This window comes from Microcaecilia unicolor, chromosome 1, assembly GCF_901765095.1.
Source record: "Microcaecilia unicolor chromosome 1, aMicUni1.1, whole genome shotgun sequence".
NCBI lineage: Eukaryota > Metazoa > Chordata > Amphibia > Gymnophiona > Siphonopidae > Microcaecilia > Microcaecilia unicolor.
In genome coordinates, this window is record NC_044031.1 from 402,303,583 (window position 1) to 402,320,933 (window position 17,351).

At 42.8% G+C, this 17,351-nt stretch overlaps 1 protein-coding gene across 2 annotated transcripts in view; it reads right to left on the minus strand.

Annotated features, from left to right (window-relative positions):
* Positions 1–17,351, minus strand: part of DTNBP1 (dystrobrevin binding protein 1) — a 212,977-nt gene that overhangs the window by 141,791 nt on the left and 53,835 nt on the right. The gene's annotated exons all lie outside the window — the stretch shown is intronic.

Below are 17,351 nucleotides of genomic sequence, written 5' to 3' on the forward strand. Positions count from 1 at the left end.
ACACTTACTGCTGCACCTTTCTCTCGCCTTACCACCTACAACCAACTTTCTTCACTAGGGTTCCCATCTCAGAAGAAAACAATTACAAATGTACGTATTTTCTATGATTATTTCACAAACACTGTCTGATGTTATGACAAACTAAAATTAAATTAAACTTTTGATGTCATCTCAGTAAGGCCAACACACAATCCCTCCACTGGAAAACACTATCTATAAACTTGTGCAAAAACACACTCAGAACTTTACTGTACCATAACAGTACTAAATCCCAGGACTCAAACAACAACAACCTTATCAGTGAAAAGGCAGCACTGTAAATATTATACTGGGCCCTAAACCACACCACCTACTGAGAAAACAGAACGAAAGGGACTGCTGTTAGATCTCTACACAGAAACTACTTGCTAGAACAATATCACACCTTGATCACAAGCACAAAACAGACAGGCCCTCAACAAATATGAAACAAGGAACCACAGGCCAATAATACAAATGAAAAAGGCAAAAAACTGAACGGGAAATCTCAAGAAGTCATATAATAGCAAAACTTGAGAATCAGAGCTGCACATTTCCTGAAGTTGGCATTTTCCAATTGATAAATTCAAAATAAAACACTTTTTTTCTACCTTTGTAACCTAAGCATTTTATTTTTCTTTTCGATTTGCTCCAAGTGTCTTTTCTGCTTTTCTGTTTTCCCTGTCTTTCTAGGGTCTCCTGTCCACTTGACATTTCTTCTCTCCCCATGTCCACCATCCATCTTCTCTCTGTGTTCCTGTTCCTTTTCTTCTTCCATGTTCAGCACCTGCCTTCTTAATGCCCCTATCCTCCCCTTATATTCAGCATCATCTGTCTTTCCTCACGTAGCAGCATTGCCTGTGTGTTCCTAACCTATCCCTTTAATAGCATTGTCCCTCTGTGTCCCTGTCTCTATGCATCTCTTGTCTGTGCCCTATCCCTCCTGTGTCTCTCTTCCCTTCCTTCCACAACCCCACTCCCAGGTCTAGCATCTCTGCTTCCCTCTCTCCCTCCCTCTCACCTTGTGTTCTGGCATATCTCTTTTTCACAATCTGTGGAACATAAGAATAGCCATACTGGGTCAGACCAATAGTCCATTCTAGCCCAGTATCTTGTTTCCAACAGTGGCCAATCGAGGTCGCAAGAGCCCGGCAGAAACCCAAATAGTAGCAATATTCTATGTTACTAATTCCAGGGCAAGCAGTTGCTTCCCTATGTCTGTCTCAATTTCAGACTAGGGACTTTTCCTACAGGAATTTGTCCAAACCTTTTTTAAACCCAGATACGCAATCTGCTGTTACTACATCCTCCAGCAATGAGTTCCAGAGCTTAATTATTTGTTGAGTGAAAACCTTTCCTCCAATTTGTTTTAAAAGTATTTCCACATAACTTCATCGAGTGTCCTCTAATATTTGTACTTTTTTTTAATCATTCAGTATTTAGTGAGTTGAAAGTTACATCATATTGAACACTGTACAGTCTACCACATCAATTACCAAAAAGAAAGATATGCACATGCGAAAAATAAAAGTTCAGGTTTTCTATGTAAGAACAGTACAAAAACCTATAATCAATCAACCATCTTTACCAATGTATTTTGCCCACTCTACCCTTCCCCCACCCCTACAACTTGGAAAAGACTAACAAACATACTTAAAGAATAATTTTTGACCATTTCTCATTTGTTTCTGGCAAATAATCTGAATGCTATGGAGAAGCAAGTCAACAGAATGGTACTTTAGCACATTTCTGTGTCCACAGTTTCTTCGTGCCTTTTAACGCAGTTGTTATTTTCTCATATTTTCTCATTTCTACCCATATCCTGTACCAAAGATCCACAGTTGGACCTGAAGCAGTCTTCCAAGAATGAGCAAATGCCAACTTTACTGCCAGCAGTAAATCCAATCTCAGAGAAGACTCCACAGATTGATGCCTTTAATCTGTGAGAGAGAGCGAGTGCATTCAAATTCCCTTTGGACTAGACCCTGGCATTTCAAAACAGTGCCAGTGTCTGACATTTACTCTATACTATAATTTCTTTTATACGCTTTAACAAAGAGGAGTATTCCTCCATTCCTATACACACTATTTGCACAACCACATATATAATATTCACCCATAAATATTCACTCCCGCAAATCTAAATTCATCAACATTCAGTATCCATCCCATCTATAAATCTATAGTGGAAAGTAATCATAAAGTCATGCTTCTATAGACTTCCCCTACTTGTTTACATATGCAGAAGGCTATTTGAAGCAACATTTTTAAGGAAAAGAAACAAAATCTTCCTACAACAAAAATTCAAACCCCGGTATTTGTAAATTGTTTTCCATGTATCCTGAGTTGAGTCATCCGCCTATGTATATAAGTGATAAAACAAACTTTCATTTACTACATTATAGTATTTGTTTATTGTTAAGAATTTAAGCAATTTATAGGAAAATAAATGCTATGTTTTATTTAAAAAAATTAGAACAAATATTTTTCAGCCTACATACTATAAAGCATATACAATGACAACACAATGGCAAGAACAGGACATACAGTAATTGAATGTATTTTCACTTTAATACTCTTACAAAAATATGTCAACTGAATTATACTCTTAGCATCCCAAATTAGAAATACTTCAATTACATGCACTCAGCAGTAATTTTCCTTTATATTTGCTCCTCTTAAATGTACCATGAATATACCCATACAACAATACTGATAATTTCAAGTAGAACTTCAGTAGCATACGAATTTGCTTGTATGTAGGCCAAATTACTGTGGGTAAGAAAATGCAGCTATTAGCAGGCAAAAAGGGAGATGCTATAAACCAAGTCCATAGGGACCATGTCATTAAACCTTAGGAACTGCCTATCAACCAAGAGAACAAGGATAGACACTCCAGTTAGACAAATGAATATTTAAGATGAAAGCAAAACTGTGTTGTTTCTATAGACATTCAACGTGTTTGTGCACGAAATTTCATTTGATGTTCTTCAGAAGACTACTGTTAAGAATATTTAAAACTCTCTCCTGAAGGCTGAGGAGTTGGGCCAAATACAACTAGGCAATTTTGGTGAAAGAAACTTGATGCCTCTGATGATAATTATATAAAAGTAAAGGTCACAGATTCACCACACAAGTCATACATGCTGACCTTCTCATCCCTTAGTGAAGTCATGACAGAAGCCAAGAGAAAAGAATCCAAAGTGAAGGTAAACTTTTAACGCTTATTCACTACACACGAAGCCCGCAAAAAAATGCTGAATGAAAATATGCTAGTATAATTTACATACAAACTAATTGGTTTTGCCAGCTGCCGCTCCCATGTCAGGGTTCTCAACCAATCAAAATTAAGGATCCACCCAACCCTTGTCCATTCCTCACCCCACCCAGCTTGGGCATACGTGAAAGGGATGCAGTTACTAGCCAATTGGACAAAGTACGTTTCCCAATGGCTGCCCCCACTCTTTTTGTGCCAAAGAAAGGAACAGCTGGGTGGACTGTCTATGGGCTTTAGTCTGCTGCAGATAGAAGGTCCAAGCTCGCTTGCAGTCCAACGTGTGCACAGTGCACTTTTGCCAGGACGGACAAGAGGTTTCAGGAAGAATGCTGGCAGGACGACTGACTGATTAAGGTGGAACTGACACCACTTTAGAAAGAAACTTAGGGTATCTGCGGAGAACTACTCTGTTAAGATGAAACCTTGTGTAAGGTGAATCCGCTACTTGGGCCTAAAGCTTGCTCACTCTGTGAGCTGAAGTAACCACCACCAAACACAAGACCTTCCAGGTCAGGTACTTCAGATGACAAGAGGCAAGTGGCTCAAAAGGATCTTTCATCAGCTGGGTAAGGACGTCATTGAGTTCCCAAGACACAGTTGGAGGTTTTATCAGCAACAACAAACCTCTCATGAATCAAACATCTAGAGGCTGTACAGAGATGACCTTACCTCCCACATGGTGATAAGCACTGATCCAGAGATGGGTAGTAACAAAGTACAGTTACTTTGTTGTAGTACATTTATTTGTAACAAGTTAGATTTTTTTTACCATACTTTTTACTTGCAACTAATTACAAGTAAGCTGTACTTTTGTACTTAGTAATGAAGTACAAATTTGGACAGTAGTTAAAAAAAAAAAAAAAAGTATTTTCCATCCCTCTGCTGCTCCTCTTCTACAGGCTTTTCATGCAACGGCTTGCATCTGACAGGGCCTGAACTTCTGGTCCCGAAAACAGCTGAGATGGAACCGAAGTTCGGGCCCAATCAGATGCAAGCCAGCATCTGACATCACTTGGAAGCTCTAGTCATCGCCCTGTGTGTCCTGAACTGGAAGGGGCGGGGCTCTCACTTGCAAACGTCGCTGTAAGACTTTTTTTTAATGCTCCACACCTGCGCAGTGAGGAAAGAGCCCAGGAGAAAGAGGCTCAAGGCAACAAGAGGCATTCTTCTAGTTGTAATGGTGTTAACATTGGTAAGTGCTAGCGGATGGAACTTGGGTGGACCTGGTCCCCAGTTCCAAAATATATACTCAAACATAAGTTGGTCCAAAGCCGCAGCAGATTGTAATCTTGGTTGCGGCAGGCCACCCACCACAGAGCAAATGTGTGGGAAGCACCCCAACATGCCCTGCATTGGCAGCCTCACTCTCACATCACCTGCCACCGCTACTGATAACTCAGATGGATGCGACTAAAGGCTCTGCTGGTCCTGCTCCTACCTTCCTCTGGTCACTTCCTATTTTTGAGGGCAGAGGCAGGACCGGCAGAGCCTTTAGTCTCATACACAAGATGGAAGGCGCCACGGCTTCTCTCTTCTGTACTACATTCGAGTTAGCAGTAACAGCAGCGGGTGATGTGAGAGTGGGGCTGAGGGCTAGTGCTGATAGAACCGAGTGGGGCTGAGAGGTGTGAAGCTGCATTGAGGCCAGCCAGCCAGGAGAGGAAAGTAGAGTGCTGGACTGGGGAAGGAGGGAAGAAAGGTAATATACTTGTTTGGGGTGGCAGAGTGGGATAGTTGATAGGGGGGAAATAATGTGACAGAAGGGAAATGATGGATCAGGATGGGGGAGGAAGTGACTGGAGTGGGGTGGGAGTTTCTCATGTGGAGGCCTATCATCGGAGTTAAAGACAAAACATTTACCTAAGTAATGCCTTACTGGGACAGACCGAAAGTCCATCAAGCCCAGCATCCTGTTTCCAACAGTGGCTCACAAGTACCTGGCAAGATCCCAAATAAAGTACAATACATCCTATGCTGCTTATCCTAGAAATAAGCAGTGGGTTTTCCCCAAGTCCATTTTAATAATGGTTGGACTTTTCCTTTAGGAAGCCAGCCACACCTTTTTAAAATCCCACTAAGCTAACTGCTTTTACGACATTCTCTGCTAACGAATTCCAGAGTTTAATTACACGTTGAGCGAAGAAATATTTTCTGGTATGAAGCTACAGGTGTTTCTGGATATGACTCTTGGAACACACTTAAGAAGGAAAGCTTTTCTGGCCCTAAAACTACAGGTACTTGCTTTGTTTTTGTTTTTTTGTTTGTTTTATTAAATCTGATGCGCAGAGGTCTCATGTTTAAGGGTAATCAGTATAGTTTTCTTGAATCACCATAGTTGGATCAATTTCTATTTTATAAAGTGAATTGGGATATGTAGGGTCTACACAGAATGCATAATGGCTGAAATAAAATTATCTTTTCCTATTTATTTGTATCTTTTTGCATTTGTACTTCTTTTCCCTCCCCAGTAATGTGGGCCAGTGTTGATATTATGGTTCTTTTATTTTTGCTTCAGGATATGAATTGCTATATATAACCTTTTCCTTTTTTTTGTTTTTAAATACCTTTGAAAATCCTAAAAAATAAAAAGCTTCTTCTAAAGTTAGGAATGGAAATACCATTTAGTATTCAATAAGAAACTGAACCAAGAATTGATCTATTTAGCTCCCTAAATATTTAGAAGAGTCTAAATCAATGTTTCTTAAGTGGGGTGATAAGGGAGGTGTGTCCCAGGGGCCAGCACAAGCAGGCAACAGCTCTGAGTAGAGGGCAACAGCAGGAAGTACAGCACAGCAGCAGGAGATGCGGGCCACACAAGTCCAAACATTCTTCCTTAATTTGCTGTCAGCTGCATAACTTCTTCAGTTGCGCATGGAGTGCTTATTTTGGGTTCAGTTCTGGTGGCTCGGTGAACCAGAACTGAAAGCAGAATAAGCTCACCTTGCTGTCAACAACCCATGGAAGGAGCATGGCTCATAACAAAATAAAGATTAATGCTGGGGTTTGTGTGACTGCATCTCCTGCTGCCACTGTCAACAGCAGCAGTGCTGTCACATTGCATGGGAAGATGCTACACTGTTGGAAGGAAAGGGGACAGAGAGAGGGAACAGGCATATGTTGGGCTACAAGGGTGGGAGGAGAGAGAGGGAGAGAGAGAACAGGGATATGCTGGGCTAGGAGTGTCAGAGAAGGGGGGACAAGGCTACGCTGGGCTACAAATGTGGGAGAAGGTGGTGAAAGGGAAATGCTGGGCTAGAAGGGTGAGAGAAGGGGGGAACAGGGAAATGGGCTACAAGTGTAGGACAAGGGGGGACAGGGAAATGTTGGGCTACAAGTGTGGAAAAAGGGAGGGGTCAGGGATATGTTGGGCTAGAAGTGTGGGCAAAGAGGGGACAGGGATATGCTGGGCTACAAGTGTGGGAAAGGGAGGGCAGGGATATGTTGAGTGAAGGGGGGGAAGGAGACAGGGATATGTTGGGCTAGACTGGGGGTAAAAGGAGGGCAGGAATATGTTGGGCTTGATGTATGGGAGAGGGGGACAGAGATATGTTGGGCTAGATAGGGGGAGACAGGGATATATTGGGCTAGAAGTGTGGGAGAAGGGTATGTTGGGCTACAAGTATGATAGAAGGGAGGACAGGGTATGTTGGGCTACAAGTGTGACAGAAGGGGGGATAGGGATACGTTGGGCTAGACGGGGGGAGGAGGGACAGGGATATGTTGGGATAGGGATATGTTAGAGTAGAAGTGTGGGAGAAGGGGGGACAGGGATATGTTGGGCTAGAAGGGGAAGAAGGGGGACAAGGATATTCGGGCTAGATGAGGGAGAAGGTGGGACAGGGATATGTTGGAGAAGAAGTGTGGGAGAAGGAAGAACAGGGATCTGTTGGGCAAGATGGAGAAGAAGGGGGCAGGGATCTGTTGGACTAGAAGTGTGGGAGTAGAGGGGGATAGGGATATGATGGGCTAAAAGTGTGGGAGAAGGGAGGATAGGGCTATGCTGGGCTAGAAGTGAAGGAGAAGGGGGAAAAGGATATGTTGGTCTACAACTGTCGGAGAAGGGGGAATAGGGATTTGCTGAGCTACAAAAGTGTGAGAGAACGGGGGACAGGGATATGCTATGCTACAAGTGTGGGAGTAGGGGGACAGGGATATGTTGGGCTAGAAGTGAAAGAGAAGGGAGGGGACAGGGAAATGTTTGGCTAGACAGTGGAAGAAGAGGGGACAGGGATATGTTCGGCTAGATGGGAGAAAGGGAGGGACAGGGATATGTTGGGCTAGATGGTGGAGAAGGCAGGACAGGAATATGTTGGGCTATACAAGTGTGGGAGAAGGGGGGGCGAGGACATGTTGTGCTACTAGTGTGGGAGAAAGGAGGGACAGAGATAAGTTGGGATAAATGTGTGGGGGGGGGGGGGGGGGAGATATTGGGCATGGTAGAACCATATGGGAGAGGTTATAGGTGGTTGTCAAGAAGACGAGTGAATGGAGGATGATAAGTACAAAAGGCAGAAAGGTGGTAACTGGAGTGGGTGAAAGACAGAAGGCAATAGGAAGCTGGGGAAGGCGTGAGATGGAAGAACAGAAAAACACTTAAGATACAGTCCCTGCTTGACAGAGCTTGCAGTCTAGTCAAGGCAGTTAAAGAAGACAAATAAAGGATCAGGGCATTACATTTATTATGGGAACGATTAAAATAAAATGGGTATTTAACAGATGAAAAGTTGTAAAATCAGCTGTTTCCTTGGCATGACCAGTCCTGCTTTATTTATTTAATTTATTTATAGCAGCATTTTTATCCCACATCTTCCAAACGTTTGGTTCGATCTGGCTTACAAAGTTAGTTTGTGGAGGTAGAGAAGGTAGGCATTACGTTGTAGGAGAATATGTGGGGGAGTAGGGAGTTACATTTTAAGAGCGTAGATGGGGGAGCGAAGGATAGGAAGGAGGATTGTGGGGAATAGTGGGGTGGGTAGTTGTTGTTGGGTGAGGGGGGATTAGGTCGTATGTTATGTAGGTGTGGATGGTTCATTTTTGTTGTTTGTGGGTAGGAACTTGAGTTATGTCTGAAAGTTTGTGTAGGGAGTTATGGATCTTAGAGACTTGGGGAGGGCGTTCCATAGTTTGGTGCTTTGGTATGGGAAGTTCACTGAGTGGACGGATTTATAGATGAGCTTGTGGCATTTGGGGTAGTGAAGGGTCAGATAATTTCTCGTTTCCTTCAGTGTGTTCTTGAGAGGTAGGATGATCATGTCTGAGAGGTAGGTGGGCGCTTCTCCATGGACTGTGAGCCCGACCATGGTTCAGAGTTTGAAGGTTATGCGAGTTACTACTACTACTACTTCTACTTAACATTTCTAAAGCGCTACTAGGGTTACGCAGCGCTGTACAATTTAACATAAAAGGACAGGCCCTGCTCAAAGAGCTTACAATCTAAAGGACAAGTGAATAGTCAATTCGATAGGGGCAGTCAAATTGGGGCAGTCTGGATATCCTGAAGGTAAGAGTTAGGTGCCGAAGGCAGCATTGAAGAGGTGGGCTTTAAGCCGAGACTTGAAGATGGGCAGGGAGGGGGGGGCTTTGATTGGGAGCCAGTGCAGTGCAGTTAGTAGAGGGCTGGCTCTTTCATATCGTGGCTTCCTTGTTTGGCTGCTGTTTTGGGTGGTTGGAGACTCTTTATGACTTGCTCTTTGCAGCCAGAGTAAATTGAATTGCAGTAATCTAGGTGTGAGAGAACTGTGGATTGTACAATAAGATGGACTATTTTTGTGGGGAAGTTGTTTCTGATTCTCCTTAGTTTCCACACTGTGTGGAAAGTGTTTGTTACTACCTTTGTGACCTGGGGTTCAAAGGTCAGATTTGATCAATGATCACTCCTAGTAGTTTTAGGTTGTTAGCAAGGGGGTATGTGGTACCATCAATAGTTATGTTAGGTATGGTGGTTTGTTTGTGGAGTGCTGTTACTACCAAGAATTGGGTCTTGTCTCTGTTAAGTTTGAGCTTCAATGCGGTGGCCCAGTTTTCTAGTGTGTGTAGGCTCTTTTTGATTATCTCTGTGGTGTCTTCGATGCCATTTTCATTGTTTTCGAATGGGATAAAGATGGTCACATCGGTGTACATGAATGGGTTGAGGCCTTCTTTAGCTAGTTTTCTGGCTAGTGGGGTCATCATGATGTTGAATAGGATTGGGGAGATGGAGGACTCAGGTACTCCCGATTGTGTTTTCCAGGGGGAAGATAGTTTGTTATTCATTTTGATTTGATATGATCTTTTGGTCTGAAACTTTTAGAACCATGAGTACTACCTTACTTATACTGATCTTGTTGGGTATTTGGAGTAATATGCAGTGGTCGACCATGTCAAACGCTGATGACATGTCGAATTTAAGTAGTAATATGTTCCTTCCGACTGATTTCTCTTCTAAAGTTGGCAATTAGGGCTCTTAACGTCGATTCTGTACTGTGGCACGATCTGAAACCTGATTGGGATTTATGGAATACTGAGAAGTTGTTTAAGTATTCGATAAGTTGTAAGTTGACTATGGTTTCTGTAAGCTTGGCAATAAGGGGTATGGAGGCTACTGGTCTGTAGTTTTTTATATCGCTTTTGTTTGATTTAGGGTTTTTGGGAATGGGTGTTAGAATGATGTTACCTTTTTCCTTAGGGAATGTACCTTAGGTCATTAGGTCAGTTAAGTAGGTGGTGATGCTTCCTAGGGTGGTTCCTTTAGTAGGTAGCTGGGGCATGTGTCCAGTGAGCAGTGGGATTTAGTAGTTTTTAGTAGCAGTTGTCGAATTAGGGCCATGTTTGGGGGTGAGAATGATGCCCATGATCTGTCGGTGTCATATGGTTCATCGATTCTGGTAAGCTCATCCAAGAACAGGTCTAGGTCTGGGTTGTCTAGTCAGAAGCTGGTTCTCATTGATGATATTTTTTCTTCGAAGTAGTTGGCTAGTTCTTGTCCTCCTGGTGGGTTTTGTGTTTCATGTGTTGGTTGATCAGTGGATAGGAGTGAGTTGATTATGCTGTATAGTTTATTTATATTTTTGTAGTCGGAGTTGATTAGTTGTTTGTAGTTGTTGAATTTGATTTTCCACAGTGCTGATCTGTATCCTCTGATTTCAGATTTCCATTTTGTTTTGTTGTCCTCTGTTTTCTGTTTCTGCCATAGTCGTACCAGTTTCCTGCATTCCCTCTTGTGTTTCATTAACTTGTTGTTGTACCATGGGTTTATTTTGCTTCTGGTTGTTCTTTTCATTTTTAGTGGTGCAATTTTATTGAAGACGGTCTGGCATCCAGGTGGTTAGGAATTGTGTGATATTATTGGGTGGTGGCCACGAGTTGGAATAGATGTTGGTCCAGAAGGTTTTATTGTCTATTTTGCCTCAGGATTCATAAGTTGACTGGATGTTTGTGGTTTGAGGGGAGGCTTCTCTTCAGCTGAGGGTTGTGAGTAGTTTAAAGTGATCTGACCACAGTGTTTGCTCCCATTTTATATCGTTAGGTGATATGTGGTGTGCTTCCATGAATTTGTAGGCTATTAAGAGTGTGACCTTTGTTGTGGGTTGGTTGGGTGGGGGGTAGGGCATTGGAAGTTCCATTGTTGTAAGAAATTGAGACATACTTTGGTGCTTGCATCGTTTGTGTTTTCTAGGCGAATGTTTAGGTCTATGAGTAGCAGAATGTTTGAGTGGGATACGCAAGGCTGGAGATGAAATCAGTGAACTGGAGGTGGGTTTCTGACCATTTTCCCGGTGGATGGCAAAAGAGGATACAGCACAGCCAGTCTTCAAGTGTGTCGTCTTGTATTGTACAGGATAGGATTTCTAGTTGTGAAGAACTGAATTTGGAGATCAGTTCTGTTTTGAGGAACGATTTAGAGATTACAGTCATTGCGCCCCTTTTTTTTGTTTCTTGTTGTATGTAGTAGATTGTAGCCTTGGGGGGGGGGGGGGGGGGGGGGCAAATTTTGTTTACAATTGGGTCGTCCTTGAATTGAATTCAAGTTTCTGTGATGAATAGGAATCCTAAACTTTCATTCTGTATCCAGTCCTTGATGGTTTCTTTTTTGTTCACCACTGATCTGCCATTAATGTATGCGATTGGTACTATTAGACAATGCATAAGTATTGCCATACTGGGAAAGACCAAAGGTCCATCAGGTCCAGCATCCTGTTTCCAACAGTGGTCAATCCAGGTCACAAATACCTGGCAAGATCCCAAAAAAGTACAAAACATTTTATGCTGTTTATCCCAGAAATAGTGGATTTTCACCAAGTCCATTTAATAATGGCCTATGGACTTTTCCTTTAGGAAGCCGTCCAAACCTTCTTTAAAGTCCGCTAAGCTAACCGCCTTTACCACATTCTCTGGCAACAAATTCCAGAGTTAAATTACATGTTGAGTGAAGAAAGATTTTCTCTGATTCGTTTTAAATTTACTACTTTGTAGCTTCATCGCATGCCCCCTAGTCCTAGTATTTTTGGAAAGCGTAAACAGATGCTTCACATCTACCCGTTCAACTCCACTCATTATTTTATAGACCTCTATCGTATCTCCCCTCAGCCGCCTTTTCTCCAAGCTGAAGAGCCCTAGCTGCTTTAGCCTTTCCTCATAGGGAAGTCGTCCCATCCCCTTTATCATTTTCGTCGCCCTTCTCTGCACCTTTTCTAATTCCACTATATCTTTTTTGAGATACAGCGACAAGAATTGAACACAATATTCGAGGTGCGGTCGCACCATGGAGCGATACAAAGGCATTATACCATCCTCATTTTTGTTTTCCATTCCTTTCCTAATAATACCTAACATTCTATTTGCTTTCTTAGCCGCAGCAGCACACTGAGCAGAAGGTTTCAACGTATCATAAACGACTACACCTAGATCCCTTTCTTGGTCTGCGACTCCTAACATGGAACCTTGCATGACATAGCTATAATTCGGGTTCCTCTTTCCACATGCATCACTTTGCATTTTCTCACATTAAACGTCATCTGCCATTTAGACGCCCAGTCTCATAAGGTCCTCTTGTAATTTTTCATAATCCTCCTACGATTTAACGACTTTGAATAACTTTGTGTCATCAGCAAATTTAATGACCTCACTAGTTACTCCCATCTCTAGGTCATTTATAAATATGTTAAAAAGCAGCGGTCCCAGCACAGACCCCTGGGGAACCCCCACTAACTACCCTTCTCCATTGAGAATACTGACCATTTAACCCTACTCTATTTTCTATCTTTTAACCAGTTTTTAATCCACAATAGACCACTACCTCCTATCCCATGACTCTCCAATTTCCTCTGAAGTCTTTCATGAGGTACTTTGTCTGTCAAACACCTTCTGAAAATCCAGACACACAATATCAACCGGCTCACCTTTATCCACATGTTTGTTCACCCCTTCAAAAAAATGTAGTAGTGGTGAGGCAAGATTCCCTTCACTAAATCCATGTTGACTTTCACGCTTTTCGAAAGAGAAGGACGCCCATCTTTCAACACAAATCGGGAGATGGGCGTCCTTCTGACAAGGCCGCCTAAATCGGCATAATTGAAAGTCGATTTTGGCCGTCCGCAACTGCTTTCCATCGAAGGGATGGCCAAAGTTCATGGGGGCATGTCGGCAGGGTAGCGAAGGCGGGACTGGGGCGTGATTAAGAGATGACCGTCCTCAGCCGATAATGGAAAAAAGAAGGGCGTCCCTGACGAGCACTTGGCCAACTTTACTTGGTCCATTTTTTCTAGCAACCAAGACTCAAAAAAGGTGCCTGAACTGACCAGAAGACCACCAGAAGGATTCGAGGATGACCTCCCCTTACTTCCCCAGTGGTCACTAACCCCCCTCCCACCATAAAAAACAAGTTTAAAAATACTTTTTTGCCAGCCTCAAATGCCATACTCAGGTCCATCGCAGCAGTATTCAGGTCCCTGGAGCAGTTTTAGTGCGTGCAGTGCATTTCAGGCAGGCGGAACCAGGCCCACCCCCCCCCCTACCTGTTACACTTGTGGTGGTAAATGTGAGTCCTCCCAAACCCACCAGAAACCCACTATACCCACATCTAGGTGCCCCCCTTCACCCGTAAGGGCTATGGTACTGGTGTACAGTTGTGGGTAGTGGGTTTTGGGGGGGGGGGTGGGGGGCTCAGCACCCAAGGTAAGGGAACTAGGCACCTGGGAGCAATTTGTGAAGTCCACTGCAGTGCCCCCTAGGGTGCCCGGTTGGTGTCCTGGCATGTGAGGGGGACCAGAGCACTAGAAATGCTGGCTCCTCCCACGACCAAAGGGCTTGGATTTGGCCATTTTTAAGATAGACGTCTTTAGTTTCCATTATCACTGAAAACCGAGGTTGCCCATCTCTAAGGTCGGCAATCTCAACACTTAGGTTGACCATCTGTAAGGTCGACCGAAATGTTGAGATTTGGCCGTTCCCAAACGTATTATCAAAATGAAAGATGAACGCCCATCTTGTTCCAATAATGCAGGTTTCCCCGCCCTTTCACGGCGCCGTCCTTAGAGATGGGCGCCCCCGTTCGATAATGCCCCTCCACGTCTCATTAATACGTGCTTTTGAATATGTTCTGTAATTTTGTTCTTAATAGTCTCTGCCATTTTGCCCGGCACCGACATCAGACTCACTGGTCTATAATTTTCCGGATCTCCTCTGGAACCTTTTTTTAAAAATCGGCGTTACATTTGCCATCCTCCAATCTTCCAGTACCACACTCGATTTTAAGGATAAATTACATATTACTAACAATAGCTTCGCAAGCTCATTTTTCAGTTCTATCAGTACTCTGGGATGAATACCATCAGGTTCAGGAGATTTGCTACTCTTCAGTTTGTAGAACTGCCCTATTACATCCTACAGGTTTACAGAGAATTCATTAAGTTTCTCCGACTCGTCAGCTTCGAATACCATTTCCAGCACCTGTATCCCACCCAAATCTTCCTCAGTGAAGTCTGAAGCAAAGAATTCATTTAATCTCTCCGCTACAGCTTTGTCTTCTCTGATCGCCCCTTTTAATCCTCGGTCATCTAGCGGTCCAACCGATTCTTTTGACGGCTTCCTGCTTTTAACATACCGAAAACAAATTTTACTATGTGTTTTTGCCTCCAATCTTTTTTTCGAAGTTCCTCTTAGCCTTCCTTATCAGCGCTTTGCATTTGACTTTTTTTTTTTTGTTACATTTGTACCCCGCACTTTCCCACTCATGGCAGGCTCAATGTGGCTTACATGGGGCAATGGAGGGTTAAGTGACTTGCCCAGAGTCACAAGGAGCTGCCTGTGCCTGAACAAGCGGCCCCAGCACCATTACCTCCCGCACCAGATCATGTGCGCCACTAAGGACTAGGTCTACAATTTTTCCTTCTCTCGTCGGCTCCTGTACCACCTGCTCCATAAAGCCACCAACCACTTTTCTCTTCCACTTGACAAGAAAATGTGGGTTGAGGGTAGCATGAATAGCTGGTGTTGGGTGATTGCTCAACTATTTTCTAGGTTGTGGACATCCCTCCTCTTAGAGGAGTGGGAAGGTTCCTTTGTCTAGGTTATGTTTGTAGAACAGACAGTGCAGTGGGACAAGAATTTTTAAATAATCTTTATGCTTATGTGACATCAACTCTCTTGCCAAAAATCCAAGTGTGTACATGTAATAAAGCAAGCATCAGCTGGGGTGAATCCATATCTGTGGCTGGTTCATCCTGCTTGTAGACAGAGAAAGCAAAGTTGATTACTTGTAATGGGAGCTCTCAATAGACAAATAAGTCTGACACAAACAATCCTTCCCACCTCCTTAAAAGTAGATGTTAAAGCTGTGGACCAACTCGGGTGTATGCCCAAGGGCACACAGGCTCAGACTTTTTATAGTTTTTTCCAAACTTTTACAGTCTACTTTGTCTTAGTGCCATATGATTAGATTGTAAAACGTTTTTAATTTGTAATAAATGTAAATGCATAAAGTGTAAAATATTTTTTATTACAAGATTTTAACTTGCTTGCTATATTTTCTGTGGGTGCTAGAGGGCGCCTCTTAACTATAAAATGAATTCTCAATGAACGGAACAAATCACTAAATACTATTACAAAACATATGAGATAAATAACACATTTTAAATAACAATACTTAAATTAATATATTTTAAAATGTTATCTCAGGTTTATTAAAAGAGAAAATGAGGTGGCATATCATTTTAGATGCCACTATTTTCATTTTTTCCATTAACATTTACTATCTGAAATATGACAGGGGCGTAGTTATGGGTGGGCCCAGGCCCACCCAATCTCCACTCAGGCCCACCCAGTTTAGGCACCGAAGTGCACAGTCTTTCTTCAGCAGCTCAGCCACCTCCCATCTGCTTTTAGGCAGCCGGCAGCTATCCCAGGCGGTCCTCTTCCTCCTACCTGTCTAAAATGTTCTTATTTTTAGTGCAGTGCGGGTCGGGTCCTGAATGCAGAAGTCTCAGTACACCATTAAGTGCTGTATGTTAGTGCTGCTACTCCCTCGCCTCGCTAACTTCCATTTTGTAAGCTGCTCTGCCTTGTTGCTCCCCGCAGTGCTGCATGGGAAAGGCTTCTGGCTGCCTAACTCCTGTCCAGTTTGGTAAGTTCTCTGCCTTGTTGTTCCTCGCAGTGCTGCATGGGAAAGGCTGCCGGCTGTGTCACGGCTCCTCCACTGTGCTGGATCACAGGTGCCCTCGCTGGATCAAGTTACAATCAACCTTTTGATATTGATTGAACGAACGTAGACCACACAAATCTGAGAGTAGGGTAGGCTGGCTCTTGCAAAGACAGCAAGGAAAACGCCAATTCTATGTATAAAATTTTATTGGAAAACATCAAAAGACTCAACACAGCAGCCGTGTTTCGGCGCCAGGGCACCTGCCTCAGGAGTCCGATGGTATGGTTAAAAGTGAAATGAGTGATGTATCCAAAATAATATGCACTGAGAAACACAACTCAGAATCCAAATCTTCCACAGGAAAATTCTTCCAATACCTAACAGAAATGTGCGGTGAATGGAGGTGACAATGCTTGAAACTTGCTCTCTTATTACATGTATTTACTTTTCTACATAATTTTCATTTTTTATTCATTAAAATATCTTCATTTAAACAAAAAAGTTATGGAGGTGTAGGCATTACCTTTTTGTTCACCCTCATAAAAGTAGTAGTGTTACTAGAAGATTCTGAAAGCCAGTGCTTTTTTTTTTTTTTAATTACCACACAAAAAATCTGCTTTATAACTAAGGTAGTAAAGTTAATGTTATGTCAGCACAGGTGAGCTAAAAATGTACATTAACAAGAAGTGTCCTAAAAATACTTGTTAAAAACTTCCATGATCCTTTGTCCCAGGTCCAAGTCTCTCAGGCCTTTATCCAGTTCACTTGGCACCCATGTAATCCTCTGCCCAGACTACCACTGTAACAAAAACCACACTTTGAAAACTTCAGTTCTGAAGGTGAAGTAAAAAAAAAAAAAAAAAAAATCAACACTAAGGGTGTCTTTTAGTAAGGTGCGCTAGCGTTTTTAAGCTGTCACTAAATGCTGAGGTGACCATTATATTCCTAAAAACGTAGCGCACCTTAGTAAAAGACCCACTAAGTATCAAACGATATGGTGTACTTTTCTACACTGTATGATTTGTTTACACAAAAACATATTTAAATAGGATCCATAAATATATGGCTCATCACATATTTAACAGTTTGAACTGCATTATTAAATGTATTATTTAAATGTGTGCTGCCTCCAGAGTTCTCCACCTGCTCCAACTCCTCTGTCTACATCAGGAGAGCAGTTTCCAGCGAACAGGCAGAAGAGGGACAAAGTGGCCTTTCAAACCAGACACTGATTTGTGAGGACAACCCTGGAGCACTGTCAGTCACTCAGACTTTATTCCTGTGATAAGCCTCCCTGAGCTTCAATGATCCTGCTGCCATTACTGCTAACATATCCTATATAATAATTCTCACCTCCAACGTTCTAATGTGCCTGGCACCGTGGCTCCCTCGGAGGTGGTCTGCTAGGCAGTTTAGAATGCACTGACGTCAGTGATGTCA